Raw genomic sequence first — 17,658 nt, 5'->3', positions numbered from 1 at the left:
CAGTCTGCCCCAGGGCAGCTGTGGCTACAACTGTAGCTGCCTCCACCAGTGTGTGAATGTGAGAGTGAATGAATAGTGGCATTGTAAAGCGCTTTGAGTGCCTTGAAAAGCGCTATATAAATGCAATCCATTATTATTATTATTTAAAACATGTCAAGCATAGTTTTACTTTGATTGAGTTCTCATGAGTGGAAACAGAATAGTTAATATCTTTATTTAATTAAACTAACTGTAAGCACTAGTGTTATGTGACAGTAACAGATGGCTATGAAGTGATCTTCAGTACATTGTGAGCTCTTTGCACATTATACTGTTAACGTGAATAAGTGGATTTTATGACTGATCAGTAAAAGCAGCAGCAGCACTAAACACCCACGTTCCTGAATAGTGAAACCTAATGAAATACTGTGGCGAGCTGAGGAATCTTTTTCAATCAAGGACCCACACAGAGGTTGAGCCTGCTATTCCACCTCAAGCAGAAAGGGGGAGCTCTGCATTAAATAGATTGCTGTACTACACTGTGCTTCAGACGGTCAATAACCCCACACATGAACTCACTCATGGTGTGACATCTCTTTCCATCAAACAACAACTGTCACTGAGTTTACACCGTAGCATTAACAGGAACAGTTAAGAGTCACATAACCATAACAGATTTATATAACACAGTTTTCTCGACTTAAAACGTATTCCTAAGGCATGATGGGAGATAACTAGCTACACGCAACACGCCACAATACTTAATGAGGTCAGTAAAACCACATCTTTCAAACTACCTGCTGAAAGTTTTTTGAAAACTGAAAAAAGTATGAATGCATGAACACTATAATAACTTATTTACTACAAATTCATTACATTTATTAATGCAAACATTCAGAAAGAATAGAATAGAATAGAATAGAATAGAATAGAATAGAATGAACCTTTATTATACCACGGATGAGAAATTTCGGTGTTACAGAGCTTACAGCAAGGGAAAATCAAATTTAAAAGGAAGACACAGGGTGGTCCTATAAACATAAGCAACTGAAGTTCGTATATACAGGCAACAATGTACAGAATATGTATAGGAAACAGAGATATGTATCAAATGTACATTAAACAAACAGACTGGTGAGTAGGTGACCAAAAGAATGTTAAGCTGCATTATAGAGTCTGACAGCTGCTGTAAGAATGACCTGTGGTAGCGCTCCTTCCTACACTGTGGGTGTAAAAGTCCACTGCTGAACGAGCTGCTCAGTGCTCCTACAGTCTCATGCAGGGGGGGGGGAGGTGTTGTCCGTGATGGATGTTAGCTTAGACATTCTCCCCAACCTGCTGGATGGACTTCTTACTGAAGTCAGTCACCAGCTCCTTCGTCTTGCTGGCATTGATGCAAAGATGGTTCTGTTCGCACCAGCTGACGAAGTCCTTGATGACCCCCCGTATTCCAGTTCGTTTCCCTCCGACCCACAGTGGCGGTGTCGTCTGAGAACATCTGGAGATGGCAAGTGTCCGTGTTATAGCTGAAGTCTGCAGTGTGCAGGGTGAAGAGGAAAGGGGCGAGCACTGTTCCTTGTGGGGCCCCCGTGCTACAGACTACCACCTCAGACAAACAGTCCATACTGGGGTCTACTGGTGAGGTAGTTAAGAATCCATGAGGACAGCTGATGGTCCACTCCCGCTCCCTGCATCTTCTGCATAGAACTGAGGGTTGGATTGTATCCGGTTGTTCAGTCTGACGTCACTAGCCGTGTCTGGGTCTAAACTCCGCTGCAGGTCCATATATCAAACGATCACTATGGCATTACTGAGAGTTGAAAAACTGTCTAAAGTCTTTCATCTTTAATAAAATGATCAGCGTTCTGCTCTACCAGGTGTAACAATTGAGTTTAACATCCAGGCATCCATGAAAACGGAATTTATGACATTTAACGGAGTTAGAAGTTAGCAGGGAGTTAGCTCGCTAGCTTCTATCTAAATACAATATAGCATGTCCTGACTGCGGGGTTTTGGAAACTAATTAAAACGTACAGCTCTGTTATCACTTCCAACATAAATGAAGACAGAAAACTAAACAGCAGTGACGTTTGTAGGGTTACTGAAGTTTGGCTAGCTGGTATATAATGATGTGCTACGTGACCGCTAGCGACACAGCTATGTTAGCATAATATAAACAAGCTAACTTTTTTTCCACTCGATAAAAGTTAACGTGAGTGTTCTCGGTGGTCAGGAACAAATGTAATCGCATGGCAGGATGCTGTAAAAGGACCAAACTTCAGCCAGGAGAACAACTGAGATAATCCATCCACAACACGAGGTTAGTCATTCATATACTGCTGCATGGGCTGGGCTGTAGCTACATCCTAAGGTTTTAAAAACTGAGCTTAAATAAATGATTAGCGGTAATAAAAGCCGAGGGAGGTCAACAGTGATCACTGACTGTTTTAGGAGCTTTTTGAGATTAAATAGAAGAAAATACAAAACATTAAACATGTTAACAACACAAAAGCCATATTAAACGCAGACTACTTTAGGCCCGGAAGCAGGATTCGTCACATCATCACTTAACAATCGGATTGAAGGCTCTTGAGAAATGAAAGAACATGACTCTCACAGTGCACCTGTGCTCTCCAGATGAGAGAAGGCCCGATATTATATTGATTTGATATTGATGTGACTTTTTAAATACAACCTTTTAATTAGGGGTTTGACTTTTCGGACTTTTGGCCCAACTGGATTCACCGATATGAAAGATTATTTGCTTCTCTGGTCTGCCAGACTTTTTGGTGTTTGTAAGCCACACCAAATGTTTCTAAATGCATCTTTTAGGTCTGTTTATTCATAAAAGAATAGGCCATTATTCTATTCAGAGTTTATCATAACCCATTTGACCAGTCATTGGGTTGTAATGGGCCGCCCAGAAAATTATTTCCCGACAATAACTGGGTTGTTCCTCCCGTGTGCGAACGATGCGACTCACTCAATATAATGTGGCAATAATCAAAATGAAGTGCAGCAAGGTCAGCGCTACAGGGCGCACCAAGTGACCATCAGTTTTTATCACTTGGTCAAAGGCTGAGCCTAGTCAAGGCTCTTCCCAGAAGAGAAGGGCTTAGTAGGTAGAAACGGCCTCAGCAGCAGAGTGGGCTTGTGGAGGCAGCCCCATCGCCCCCCTTTCATGGGGCTGGGACCAGTTGGCCCATCACTACTGGCCGTGGCTGTTCCTGCAGCCATTCCGGTCGTGCTGCCAGGTGGTCCTCGGCGAGCGTCACCACCATCTCAAGGTGTATGCGAAGTGCCGGTCCTTCAGCCCCATCCGACCCTCTCGGAAGCGACGGTGATGATCCTCCGACAGCAGCGGGAGCAGCCAGAGAGTCCATTCCTCGGCCGGCCATCAGCACACCTCCGCCATCACTAGGAAGACCTCCAGGATAGCTTGCCCCCCCATCCGATGTAGCGTCACCGGGAGCAGCGGTGGCAAGGAGCCAGACCAAGTGACAAGGTTCTCCAAAGCTTTAGCCTTCCACTCGGTCTGTGCCTGCACCTCCTCCAGCTGTTTGGGACGCACCACTCCCTGCTCATTGTGCATTACCGCCAGCTCCATAACCACCTGAGCCGGCACCGGGTCGGGGCTCCGACATGCGGACAGACGGGGTTTCAGCACCGCTGTAACCCTAAAGGACCCGGTCCGGCTCACAGAATGCTCACTTTTAGCTTTTTTATTTTATCCACATTGTCTGTGGTGTCACTTTATGATCTGACACTTTGCAGTGCTCTCTGCTGCAGCCGCTCCGTCCTGCTCTTCACTGAAATAGAAGACATGATTAGATGATGTTTGCCGGCTGTGAAAACCAGCCTCCCTGACACCACTCCCTGAACTCGCTGCTTCACTCCTCCCCTGCAGCCAAGCCACCAACCACACCCCACCACAATACCTCCACTTTTTATATACATTTTAAATCGAACAATAGAAAGGTTGTAAAGTTTAATGTATTTTTTAAAAATGTTACACTTCACCGTGATACATGAGAAACAGCTTTTACAGCAAAGAGAGAATCTTCTGAAAAGCGTGGCTCCGCAGTGATAGCTGCAGGGACAAATGCCAGTCGATCTAATTGGCAGTGGCATTTTGTTGATGTAGATGGAGACTCACTGTGACTACTGATGCAGAACAGTTGCTATTTGAAATACTGTTAATCTAAAAGAAATGCAGTGTTGTGTTCAGTCACTCATATTTCACAAGTCTTCACATGTGTACATATCCAAGGGCTAAATAATATTTTGAAGTTGACGTTTCAGTTTTTATTTATGTTGGAATGTGAAGACATGCGTAGCTTATTTGAGAGTTTAGAAATGCGTTAGGTAGGATGTAGAATTATTGTAGAGACACTGACACTGCCCGGGATGCAATAAAGGCCTGAGTGTGTCATGAATCTAGGAGTAGATTTCTAGGAGGCCCTCCCCCACTTTGAACTGTGAAAGTAAGACAAAGAGAAGTTAATGTTGAGTGGAAATTCCCCAGGGGAGACCTGGGTGGGGTCTCAGTGTTTGTAATATGTTGACCCTGTTTTCTCTGTTGTGTAGAGGAATTTGGTGTAGCTTTGGTGAGGAGATTACTTTTATGACCGGCAGGAAGTCACGTACACAGAGACACACACAGTGCTTTGACTGTTGCGACGCACCCACACCTACACGCACACTCACCTGCACTTACACAGACACACGGGTACGCGCACACACAGGCACTCACGTGCTCGTGCAAACACACACAGACACAGAGTCTCCAGCACACCATGGGGGTTTTATGATGGGGTCGCTTCTACAAAGCTGTGTTTCACAGACAAAGCAGGGAAGATCTGCAGAGGGACACCGGCCTTGCACGTCTCCCCTTCTAGAAGATGCTTAAATGAAGATGAATAAAGGTTTTGTGAAAATGACTACTGAGTCCGGTGCCGTCTCTGGATGCCCGAGGAATAAAAAGAACCGGGGTGAAACTGATTTCTTAACAAATGACAGCTACTGTACATTCTTCTCAGTTGTTTAACACAGTTCAGCATACGCAGCACACAGAATTACATATTTCTTATGTTGATCTCTGTTGTCCTTTTAAAGTGATCTTTGATTTTTTTAGTTTAATAATGACTCATTATACACTTTTCTAGTTTGTTACAACTCTGGGACGCCTGCAGCTCGGCTAGGTTTGTTTGTAGCCTAGCTTCTTCTTGACTAGCAAGACTTGCAAACATGTTTTTGTAGAGAATTTAAGAAACTTTTACTTTTGAACAAGAACTTTTCTTCTTCCATGGAGAATGCCTCCACTTACCACAGCTGGATCTCAGAATTCTTCCCTGAGGTCAGAGGGTCGATTTCATCAAGAGCATGTGGAGAATATTCTCCTGTTTCCTGTTTGTATGGGATTTGGAGCACTGTGCCCTTCACCTCTAAGAGTTTAGCACTTGTGATGTCCACTTTCTAGGATAAACGTTGCTATGTAGGATTTCACTCCACTGTTTCCTCTGTACAGGGATGAAGACTCATCACTCTTAAAATACTTTGATCTACTTGAGCAGTGGCTAGCACCTACATGTCACTGGTTACTTCAAGAGATTCTGACACCAGTATGGACAGAAAGTGCAAAGTTCATCATCATTCTGTCATTGTAGACCAGGCTCTGAGTGTGGTCCTTCTGGGGTCCAGCCCCTGACACACATGTCTGAAAACTACCATAGCTAGGAATAACATTTGTCCAGTGGCACGCTCCCTCAGCACAAACACACCGACATGAAACTGTTTCAGTTATCTCTGCTCACTCGGAGTCTCCTCTAACTTTCTATATCTCTTCTATAATGGGGACTGTAAGGACGGACGGCCTGGATCATTACTGTTGATTCCCTGGTGCTAGCACTTATTGTGTTACTGGCTGTAATGTGGCAGGCATTAACTCTACTAGTGCTGACAGACCTGATCTCTCAGCTCACACATGAATCCATGAAGTTGTTGTGGGTGTTGACGACGTTATGGATAAACTAGTGTCTCTGCCAATCACAATCCAGAATCTGGGGAAAAAGTATGCGATCTCTACTCACTCCACAAGTGTTTTAGTTGTCTTCATATCTCACTTCTCCCAGGGTCCCGGATATATATCCTTCATCACACCTGACATAGACCCTGTTGCTCTGCTTCTGGATCATTTTAGTTTGTATCTCACCTGCTCTGATAACATGTAAAACCTTTTCTAACTTTTGTTTTAATGTCCCTAACAAACAAATCTCTTGGATGACAACATCTTGTTCCGACTGTCAAACCTGAAACTTTCTGACTGAGCCTGTGACACCATGTCCCAGTGACTTAGGCATGTCCCCCTACATACTTTTTAATTTTTAATTGTAATGTTTTAATTAGCCTAGGTGCTCAGGCTGTGGAGCTGATATAACTAAAATTTTAATAACAACCACAAATATTCACCGTCTCTCTGGCTACATTTCTAGCTTTTCTTTTGAACACCTGCCATCCTGTGCTGTTACTTTTTATTTATAGGCTATCTAAGGCTGCCGCTGTTTTGACTGAAGATTTCTGAGCATTTGCATTTATTATGAACAAATATGAGTTCTTATGCAGCAGGATTTTAACCTAATCTTGCTTCGACTTCCTGTTCGCTCTTAGCTATTTCTACTCTTCATAGCCCTGATCTCAGGAATGTCTTAGACAATCATTAGACAGTTTCAATAAAACATGTAAATCTATTCTTCGTGACGTTCCCCCTTCCAATAAAAAACAGTGGTTCAGGATCTACAGACTGAGGTCCATAACTGCTGGCCAACATTTGATTTAAATTAAATAACTGATACGTGTGCAGACACAGAAAAACAGAACCCCGTGAGTGCAGAAATCAAACCATTACTATACAGTTTATTTTAAACTGCAGCTGAAAATCAAACCAGTAAAAGTCATGTGCTATCTGGATTCTGCTTCACTCCATCCACACCTCAAGCCATGACATCCAGGTTTTGTATCATGAGTAAATGTTATCTTGCGTGCTGTAACTGGCACAGATCTGATCCCTCCCACATGTTTCTGGACCAGGCCTGCTTCTTATGTTTGTCCTCACACAGCTCCTTCCTCTCAGCCTCAGCATGGGCTGGCCTGGATGGAGGGGAAGGGTTGTTGTTGTGCAGCTAGTATAAGAATTACAAAACAGTTAAAAGCATGATATTTCTGCTTTTGGCACAAATACATTTGCTTACATTTGCTTAAAATACATGGTTTTGTCTTAAAATGTTCAAGCTATGTGCACAATCTGCGATGGTCTGTCCAATTCTCAGCCAGTATGAGTCATTTTGGTACTCCAGCTTGTAGTTAATAGTGTGACGCCTCTGTCTGTGGAAGGTGATGGAGTATGCCGTACTCGCGACATGCCAAAGAAAGCAATTGTGCTTGCTGATGGATGAAGTTTATCAGTGCAGTGGTGTCTGGCTGCTCACTGGCTTAAATCAATCTGTTTATTTGGTCTCTGTCAAATTGATCATCTGAAAATGCAAACACATTTCTCCTGAGCTGCATTTTGCTATTAGTTAAATCACAAATCACAAGCACAGCAGCATCAAAGTGCTGCTGCTGCTTTCTGAAACACCGTGCCTCAAAGTGTTCGATGAATTATCAAAAGGACAAGAAGTGAGAAAACATCATTTTCATCACAGCTATAAATCAGTTACTTCTAGGTGTTTTCCTTTTTTTCTCCAAGGGTTTACACTTTGGGCTGTTGCTTGACCTGCACAACATCCCCACAAAGGTCATCATGGAGGGAAGAAAACAAACATTTGCCCACAAAACTCTTGGTAGGGTTTGGTAATCAGAGGGCTCTAAGAACAGACACAGGAGAGGGTGTAGAGTGTTTACTGCAGACAGGCAGAAAGTTCAGTCAGTTGAAGAATAAGATGAAAACACAGTGACTAACCTGATGAAGAACAGAAGTCGTATTTGCCAGCTTTGTTTAATCTTCTGCTTTTGCTGTGCCAGTTCAGTGAACACAACTCATTAAGGTTAGAGATGTTTTAAATTCTCTCTAGCTGTGCCTCAGCTTCATCAGTGGTTACCATGGTAACGTGGACAGCGTGGCTAGAAATCATCACCTGACATGACAGAATATTTTTCAGGAACCTGGTTCCTGGTAATTTATCATTGATGCTAAAGATAACATATTTTACATAGTATGAGTCTCCAGCTGTAACTTCCTGTCCCATTGCAAGGAACAAGACAAAACTAAGCAAAGCAGCCTTTACAGGGATCACTGAAGTTTCCATAATTCATAATCCATTTGCAAACAATTATAGTCATTAGTGGTTGTTGGACAGGCTTAGATAAAAGCAAAAGTAAAACCCAATGACTGTACTGTCTCAGGAGTCAACAGAAAGGCTCAGTAACCTTTTGGGAAATCGTGTTTGCTTAAATTATTCAGTAGGATTATTCTGTTGTATTATTTTAACATGTTCAAAATAAAGCCACACAAACAAAACTGCTAGTGACCTGCTGGTAGATGATCAACTATTCCAGTCATGTCTTTACTGAGCTGTCAAAACTCGCCTTTAAGGATACAGGGGAGGTCGTCATGTGTTGCCTCTCTGAGTTGAGATACCTTAGTTAAAACATCAGCTGTATGTATTTCAGAAAACATTGTGTTGTGCTACAAATACTCGTACCTGTTTAGGGTGATTTTTCCAAGAGTTTGGTGCTGATTTGTGTTGTCACACACATTATACACAACATGTATTTCTGATATATTTGTAACAATCTTTGGTTTGTACTCAGCACACATGATCATTCCTGAGTGTTTGCTTGGTTTTTTCTGTTTGCAGATTGACAGTACAGACGTCACATCCATTCACCCCCAACAAAGACATGTAATAGTAGCAGGACACCGACTGCAGTAATGATGAGGAGGTTCAGAACTGACTGCAGCCTTTTAATGATTCCCCTGACCACTCTGTCAGTAACTGATCTGACCGTTTCACTTCCTAATGAATGCCCAAACTACAGCTCAGCACATCTGTCCTGATGCCTGGAGAGTTTTCCCCCAGTGTAAGTGAAGCACATACATCTGCAGATACAGCGAATGACCTTGTCGATGCAGATAATGACGAGACAGCTGTGATAACAGTGAATTATCTCAGTAATCTAGAGGTAAACTGAACATTTTTGGATGAGATACTTATACAAATGTAAAACCTGACAAAAACAGGAAATGCTTACATTCAATAAGTTACAGAGTTTTTCTTCAGTTTGATTTAATGATTTTAAAAATTCAGTTGTACACTCCTTTGAAAAAAAATGTTTCTGACACTTTATAGAAAACTCAAATGAAGTGACCTACAGAAACATCTGCTTTACGTAATCTGAACTCATGCCTTCTTTACTTAAAAGCTTGGTTTCTCTGCAGCATTAACATTTCATTACATATGGACAATGAAATTAAAAAAAGAGTGGGTCAGAAACAATGTGAAAGACCAACTTTGACAGTTGTTGCTTGTTTGCAGTTCTTGCTGCCAAGGGCGGCATAACTAGTTTGGTTATGCACATAGGGCTCTGTGAGTTAGGATAGGTTTTATTCACTATCAGTGAAATCAACAAAAAAAATGGATTTTTCATTGACTTGTGTTCTCTTTGTAAATTAAAAATTAACATTTGCTTGATGATCTAAAACATTTAAATGTGACAGATGTGGAAAAACCTAAAAGAAAATCAGGAAGGGGGTAAATACAGACTCTAAATGGCTCCCTTTGTCTGATGGCACACGTCAGTGCAGGAAAACCTGAACAATTTAGCTATTTTAACTATTTCCTGTATGATGTGGACGTTTAAGCATGAGAAACAAATGTTTTGCTAAGTCTTCACATTTACTTACACAGTGATTGTATTTGAGTCAGTGTTCTGCCACTGCAGCTCAGCACATCATCATTTATTTACTGTAATAAATAATTTAATCCAGGTGTGTCATCATGCACTTTTAAAGGCAACATTTGCCTATTTTGCACAAAAGTGAGTAATTCATGGTCCTGCAAACCTGTCCATGTGCTAATGGGTTTCTGTTCAGACTGCATACAGAGAGGGATTTTCACCCACCACAAACATGCTTCCAAAAAGTCCTCTGACACTGCACATCACCGGACACGGATAATGTATGCATGATGTATGCGTGTGGATTAGGTAACAAATGGGCCAGAATAAGGAAGGGGCCAGGAATGGGAGAAGTGCTGAAAACAACAATAAGCACACATCAAACGACCGTGGCTCAGGGGGTTGGGAATCGCATCTGTAACCGGAAGGTCGCCGGTTCGATCCCTGGGCTCTCTGTCCTGGTCGTTGTGTCCTTGGGCAAGACACTTCACCTACCGCCTACTGGTGTTGGCCAGAGGGGCCGATGGCGCGATATGGCAGCCTCGCTTCTGTCAGTCTGCCCCAGGGCAGCTGTGGCTACAACCGTAGCTGCCTCCACCAGTGTGTGAATGTGAGAGTGAATGAATAGTGGTATTGTAAAGCGCTTTGGGTGCCTTGAAAAGCGCTATATAAATCCAATCCATTATTATTATTATTATCAAACGTACATGTAGACAGTGGACACCTTTAATTTTAACATTTGGTTACGCTTCAGCTCTTTGTTATCACTTCAGCTAGCTGACGGACCAACAACAGCATTAACAAGAGTAACCAGAGACCAAATGACAGCCATCTGACAACAAACACTCTCTGCAGGTAGACAGACGTCCATGGTTCCCATGGTAACCCCCGCCCCAGCATAAAACATTATGGGTCTCTCTCTGTCAAACAGTGGTCTGTAAAAGCATTTGTTATAATTAGGGATGGGTACCGGTGTCCGGTGCCATGATGGCACCGGTTCTGACATAAACGGTAGTAACCAGACCGAAAAGCAGCGCACATTTCGGTGCTTTATTTCGGTGCTTTTTTTTTCCTGAGCTGTGATACACTTTACATTCTAGCCAATCATTTTACGTTTCCGAGGATAGTAGGCGGGCCCAGGTACGTACGTTCTTTTATGCAGAGCTACAGATTAAAAATGTCCAAGGCGAAGCGGTCAAAGTCTGGCTGTACTTCACAGCAAAAGATGCAAACTCAGCAGCCTGCAACAAGTGCTTTAAGCTGATACTGTGATACTGTCAAAGGAGGTAACACCTCGAATCCGATGAAACACCTGGCGACGCATAGCGTTTTTTTTTTTTCAAAAACCAAGAAATGCGCTGTATTTGATAGCTTGCTGCGAGACCTCACACCGAGCACATCTACTGCGGTGTGGTGCCTGTTATCAGACCCAGAGTTAGCAACATCCCCCAAAAACACGAAGAGGAGAGTCCTGGCCCCTAGCCCTGCCAGTGTAGCAGAAATGATGACGGATGATGATGCAGCAGCAGCCGTTCTTCTCTGCGTGAGTAGCTTAATGTTGTTCGTGTAATTTACGTTGAGTAGGCTAACCACGTTATTACATTAATGCATGTAAGGTGAACTAGCAAACATTATCATAGCTACATGCGGCTGTCTTCTTGTTTGATGGCAGATACTCCCTTCACCCTGGCCAAAAAGGCTAAAATGACCAAAGAAAAAGAGGGAAACAGCTAAACATGAGAGGTTTTTGGACAAAGTTTGTGTTTTTTCCATAGTTTAAGCACTGCTTCCAGCCAAGAGTGATACCATATATGCCCCACAGCTGCAGAAAAGGCTAACACTGTTATCTTTTTACAAAAAAACAGCTGAACATGAGAGGTTTTTGGACCAATTTTGTATTCTCCATTCTTTAAGCACCGGTTTGAGCACCGTTTAAGCACCGGCACCGTTTCAAAAGTACCGATTTGGCACCGGTATCGGATAAAACCTAAACGATACCCATCCCTAGTTATAATGCACTGACGTGACATTGCATTATTCACAAATAATGCAATGTCTGCTGAATAGATACAATTATTGACATAAATACATCTAAAATTGGATGCAATGAGTGACAATTAAAAGTAAAGTATAATTTCTTAATTGTTTTCACCTCAAATATGTTATATCATATCATATATATCAGGAAATCAAACTGTAGCAAAGCCTGTTGATTTCCCCTCAAATGATGCCAAACGTCTGGGGAAATTCATCTGGGGATTGAGCACCAGAGTTGAGTATGTGAGCTGTGCCCATGAACAAAAAATGCCAAATAGACTCCATGGATTAGGAAAACAGTCCATGGGTAGATGCTGGGGGCGAGGCAGAGCAAGACAGCAGTTTAGGTAGTCGAGGCCTGTGAGAGCCAGATGGTTCTGGATGCTGGAAGGCCAGTGGCACAGATGGAAGGACTCTTCTGGAGGCTTGGGTGTCAGCCAAAGTTGATGGTGATGATGGAACATCTCAGGTGGTTGGTGTCGACAGTTGGACGCCTCCAGTGTCTGGGTTGAAGACCAGGGTGTCTACCAAGAACCTTGGGTGGCTGACAGGTGGGCGTCTGCGTCGTAGTAGGAGGGACGCCTGGGGGGCTGGAGGCCGACGATGGTGACGGACACCCTCGCCACCCGCTAGTTTAAGACTCACCTACTTGGGTGTCTCAGCATGGGCTGATGCACAGGTTCAGGCAGCCTGGGACCCTCGGGCTCAGGTGGAGACAAATGCCAATTGAAGAACGGGATGCCATCCCACATTTCCTCAATGACTGGGTGATAACAGACAACCAAATTAGACCATGTCTTATTGTCCACATACAGTACAAACCCATTCAGATGGGAGGAGAGAGTGATGTTAATAAATTCCCTGTTTTTGCAAAGACAGCATTAGAACATTGTGTCTGCCATTGCAGCCTGTGGTGGAGTACATGTGTGAAAACTCCCCCTCCTTCTAGTTTGTATATGATACAGTCTGCGGCTACGTCCACACGAATGCGTTTTCGTTTGAAAACACATCATTTTCTCTCCGTTTTGGCCTCCCGTCCACACTGAGACGGCGTTTTGCTCATGGAAAACGCAGCATTTTGAAAACGCTCGAAAACCCATACATTTGGAGACGGTGCTTTCACGTCACAGCGTCGCCAAAAACGGAGACTTTATACAGCAGTTGTTCTGTTTGCTCTCAGTTCTGACAGCCCTATTAAAGATTAATATCAGTCTGTACATGCTCCAGATAGCTTTTCTTTAAAGTCTTTAATTCTCACTCGCTTTTGCAACTTTGTACTTTTGTGTTACTCGCAGCAACAACTCCACCTCATTGTTAGTCCATTTAAAAATCTGCTTTTCCTCAACATTTTGCCGCGACGTTTCAACGAGTAAATAAGCGGCAGACAGAAAGGAGGCAGGCCGGATCTTCTTGCGTTTCACTGGACTGGAACGTAAGTGTTTTTGGCCTTTTCAATGTGGACGCACAACTCTGTGAAAACGACTGAAAACGTTTTTCAGACGACAACGCTGTTTTCAAATCTATCCAGGCTAGTGTGGACATAGCCTAAGACCATGGTGGCAGCATCATAATAAAATGTCTTCATCTTCATCCTCACCTACACCCACATCTCCTATACCGAAGTCAGGCCTCTAACACATGACAGCGTGCATGAAAATGGTCATTTATTCCCAGTACTGTCACAGTTACTTATTATCCTCAGGTTAGACATCTCCAGAGAGCTGACCAGAGCCAGCTAGGCACCAACATCTGCTTATAAGATTACATTATGTCAACTGATGTGTCCCAAAAATCACACTTCCCCTTTGGTAAGTGCTTTGATTACATTTTCACATCATATGAGAGTTTATTCACTAATGCAGCTGGAACTTTAGCATTAGTTATCTGATAACTGCTAATTCAGGATTGTTTCACCGTCACCTACAGTTTCTGTGCCCATCATCTGTTGTTAGATAGCCTCATGCAATTTTAATGTACTATTTACCTGCAGCTCCATGCTGACAGTTGTTTCAATCACCAGTTCTTGTTAGTTACCACTGAGAGGAAGTTTAAAAATCCCAGTTTGTTTATCTGATGGCCACATGCAAAAAGAAAACCATTGTTGTTGTTGTTGTTACAACAACAATCATAACAGATGGACACATTCTATTAAATTTGTAGCTCCCTGCTAAATGCTCCACCACCAACTCTTGACTGTGACTTCTACCAGGACTGGGAGCAGGGGCGGATCTAGAAGGGTGGCATGGGGTGGCAAGTGCCACCCTAAAATGATCTCTTGCCACCCCAAGTGCCACCCAAGCTTTGCATATGACAGTGTTGTTTATTAAAATAAGAAAGCATTAACAGTTTGAGTGTAGTTACAGTTAACAGTGAATATGAATGCTAGCTGAATATAAACTGAATATATTACATAGTGTTACCCCTTTCAGAAGTATACACCAGCTTTTAAATTTTAATTACAGGCCAGTAAATCCAGAGTTATGATTTAAAAATCATATATATAAAAAAAAAACACCCAGCACGCCCCTGCGGGTGGTTTATCCTTCAAGCTCGGGTCCTCTACCAGAAGCCTGGGAGCTTGAGGGTCCTGCGCAGTATCTTAGCTGTTCCCAGGACTGCGCTCTTCTGGACAGAGATCTCCAATGTTGTTCCCGGGATCTGCCGGGGACCACCGTTCTTAAATATATATATATATATATATATATATATATATATATATATATATATATATATATATATATACATATATATTAGGGGTGCAACGATACACAAAATTCACGGTTCGGTTCGGTTCGATACTTTGGTGTCACGGTTCGATATTTTTTCGATACAAAAAAAAATGTTCATGCCTTTTTAATTTGTCATTTATTAAAATTATAAATATATATTTTAACTCAAAAGTACAGTTTTTAAATTTAACCCTAACCCTTGTGCGTGTTTTTTATTTTGACAGCGAATGCGCACCTGCGGACCACTTATGTGCAGCCCTGGTTATTTAGCTCGTCATATTGCAGCCACAGAAATTCTTTTGTCCATGAAACCATAAAGCTGCACTTTCTTTTTGCCTTATAGTCTGATTTGTCATAACTTCTCCGTTTTGACGTAAGCTTTTCTTTGGCTGTCACTTCTTCACCCTGACCTGTCTTATTTGGCTCAGCAGAACTGAAATGCTTTTACACGCTCACTGACATAAGCTCAGCGATTCTCTGCGCGATCAACCTCTCACATGTTTAAGCTTGCTGCGGGAGATTTCACTTGTCATGTTTGCATAGTAAGCTAACGATTAATAAGACGATGTCAGAGGAATTGGTGCACAAATTATCATCACTCACAGATCAGTGCTGTCGCTCTCTATACACAGTTCGCACGATTGCAAAGTGAAAGCAAAGAAACAAGCGCAAATTCAAACGCGATTTCAATATGTCACATATTGACAGTGGCTCACCGATGCCAATGACATAATTACCCAGCTACATTTCTGAAAGAATGCAAAAGCATTGACATATATTTTTCCTACAATAGCCCGACGGGCAGGGAAGAGATAGATTTTGGTAGCCCGACTGAAAAAATCGCTAGCTCCGGGACGTCGGGCTAGCGATATTGCAAGCCCTGTATCTGATTGAGGAATCACTCATCTTTGGAAAAGAGAGTTTATTACAGAGAAATGTCTCTTTCCAAAATAAAAGCTATACTATCCGCTTCTTCTGGGCTATATTCTCAGCAGCATAAGGAGAATCATGTGCTAACAGCTGTCTAAATGACTCGGCTAAAGTTAGTAGCATGCTTGTTGTTTTTGTCTTTGCACTAGGATGATGTCGGCGTAAATGTGCAGTCATATTCGTTGTGTTCCCACTAGTGCTTTCAGGTTAATCTCGTTGAAATGACCTTAACGCCACAACACGGCAAATCTCCGTTAACGAGCTACTGCCGATCGCCCCGTGCATGGGGCTAGACCAACACGTTAACGAGCTAACTGCGCTAACACACTAGTTCCCACCCATGTAATTGAGCATTGCATGGCACATCCAACATACTGTTTTACTTTAGTCCATGACTCGCTTACCTTCAGGGTCATACGTCACATGAAAACCAAAATAATTCCAAACGCCAGATCTGAATGAGGGTGGGGGAGGTCCATGTTGCAAGGAGAGCTTAACTTCTGTCTCGCTAGCTTGCCCTGCGCTCTTCCTTCTGACTATGCTGTCTGTGTTGAGCGCTCAGTGGATCTGCGCTCGACAGTGCAGCCTAGGCGGAGTAGTCGAACGCAGATTCACTGAGCGCTCAACACAGACAGCATCGTCAGAAGGAAAGTTGATAAAATAAATTACAAATGTTGTATTGTTCGATACATATGCGTACCGAACTGAAAGCACTGTATCGAACGGTTCAATATCGATACAAATATCGTTGCACCCCTAATATATGTATATATATATATATATATATATATATATCACATCAAGCTGTATGCCAAGAGTGAACGAGACATCGATTCACTGATCTACTCCACCAGGCTATACAGCAATGACATTGGAATGTCGTTCGGACTGGAAAAGTGTAGTCGGATGGTAACAAAGAGAGGGAAGGTAGTCAGAACTGAGGGGACTGAACTACCAGAAGGCAACATTGCAGACATAGAGGACAGTTACAAGTACCTGGGGATCCCGCAGGTGAATGGGAACCATGAAGAGGCCGCTAGAAAGGCTGCAACCACCAAGTCCCTGCAGAGGGTCAGGCAAGTCCTGAAGAGTCAGCTGAATGGGAAGAACAAGATCCGGGCCATCAACACGTACGCCCTGCCTGTGATCAGGTACCCTGCTGGGGTAATAGGCTGGCCAAAGGAGGAGACAGAAGCCACTGACATAAAGACAAGAAAGCTCCTTACCATGCATGGAGGGTTTCACCCCAAGTCCAGCACCCTGAGGCTGTACGCTAAGCGGAAGGAAGGGGGCCGGGGACTGGTGAGTGTCAGCACCACAGTCCAGGATGAGACAACGAACATCCAAGAATACATTGGGAAGATGGCCCCAACTGACCGAGTGCTCAGTGAATACCTCAGGCAGCAGAAACCCAAGAAAGAGGAGGGAGACGAGGAACCATCATGGAAGGACAGGCCCCTGCACGGTATGTACCACCGGCAGATAGAGGAGGTGGCTGATATCCAGAAATCCTACCAGTGGCTGGACAAAGCTGGACTGAAAGACAGCACAGAGGCACTAATCATGGCAGCACAAGAACAAGCTCTGAGTACAAGATCCATAGAGGCTGGGGTCTATCACACCAGGCAAGACCCCAGGTGCAGGCTGTGTAAAGATGCCCCAGAGACAATCCAGCACATAACAGCAGGGTGCAAGATGCTAGCAGGCAAGGCATACATGGAACGCCATAACCAAGTGGCCGGCATAGTGTACAGGAACATCTGTGCCGAGTATAACCTGGAAGTCCCGAGGTCAAAATGGGACACGCCCCCTAGGGTGGTGGAGAATGACCGAGCTAAGATCCTGTGGGACTTCCAGATACAGACGGACAAAATGGTGGTGGCTAACCAACCGGACATAGTGGTGGTAGACAAACAGAAGAAGACGGCCGTAGTGATTGATGTAGCGGTTCCCAATGACAGCAATATCAGGAAGAAGGAACACGAGAAGCTGGAGAAATACCAAGGGCTCAGAGAAGAGCTGGAGAGGATGTGGAGGGTGAAGGTAACGGTGGTCCCCGTGGTAATCGGAGCACTAGGTGCGGTGACTC

The 17,658-nt window shown here is 43.4% G+C and overlaps 1 long non-coding RNA gene across 1 annotated transcript; it reads right to left on the bottom strand.

Annotated features, from left to right (window-relative positions):
• Positions 1 to 2,998: 2,998 nt before the first annotated feature.
• On the bottom strand, positions 2,999 to 14,355 carry LOC120719368. The gene is made up of 3 exons (XR_005692672.1): positions 14,123 to 14,355; positions 5,688 to 5,695; positions 2,999 to 3,009 (listed from the first exon to the last, which is right to left on the bottom strand). It is a non-coding gene; the product is annotated as an uncharacterized LOC120719368 (long non-coding RNA).
• Positions 14,356 to 17,658: the final 3,303 nt, after the last annotated feature.

Source organism: Simochromis diagramma, unplaced genomic scaffold, assembly GCF_900408965.1.
Source record: "Simochromis diagramma unplaced genomic scaffold, fSimDia1.1 OVJJ01000313.1, whole genome shotgun sequence".
Taxonomy (NCBI): Eukaryota; Metazoa; Chordata; class Actinopteri; order Cichliformes; family Cichlidae; genus Simochromis; species Simochromis diagramma.
The sequence above is the reverse complement of the archived record's forward strand: the minus strand, read 5'-3'. Positions and strand labels throughout refer to the sequence as shown.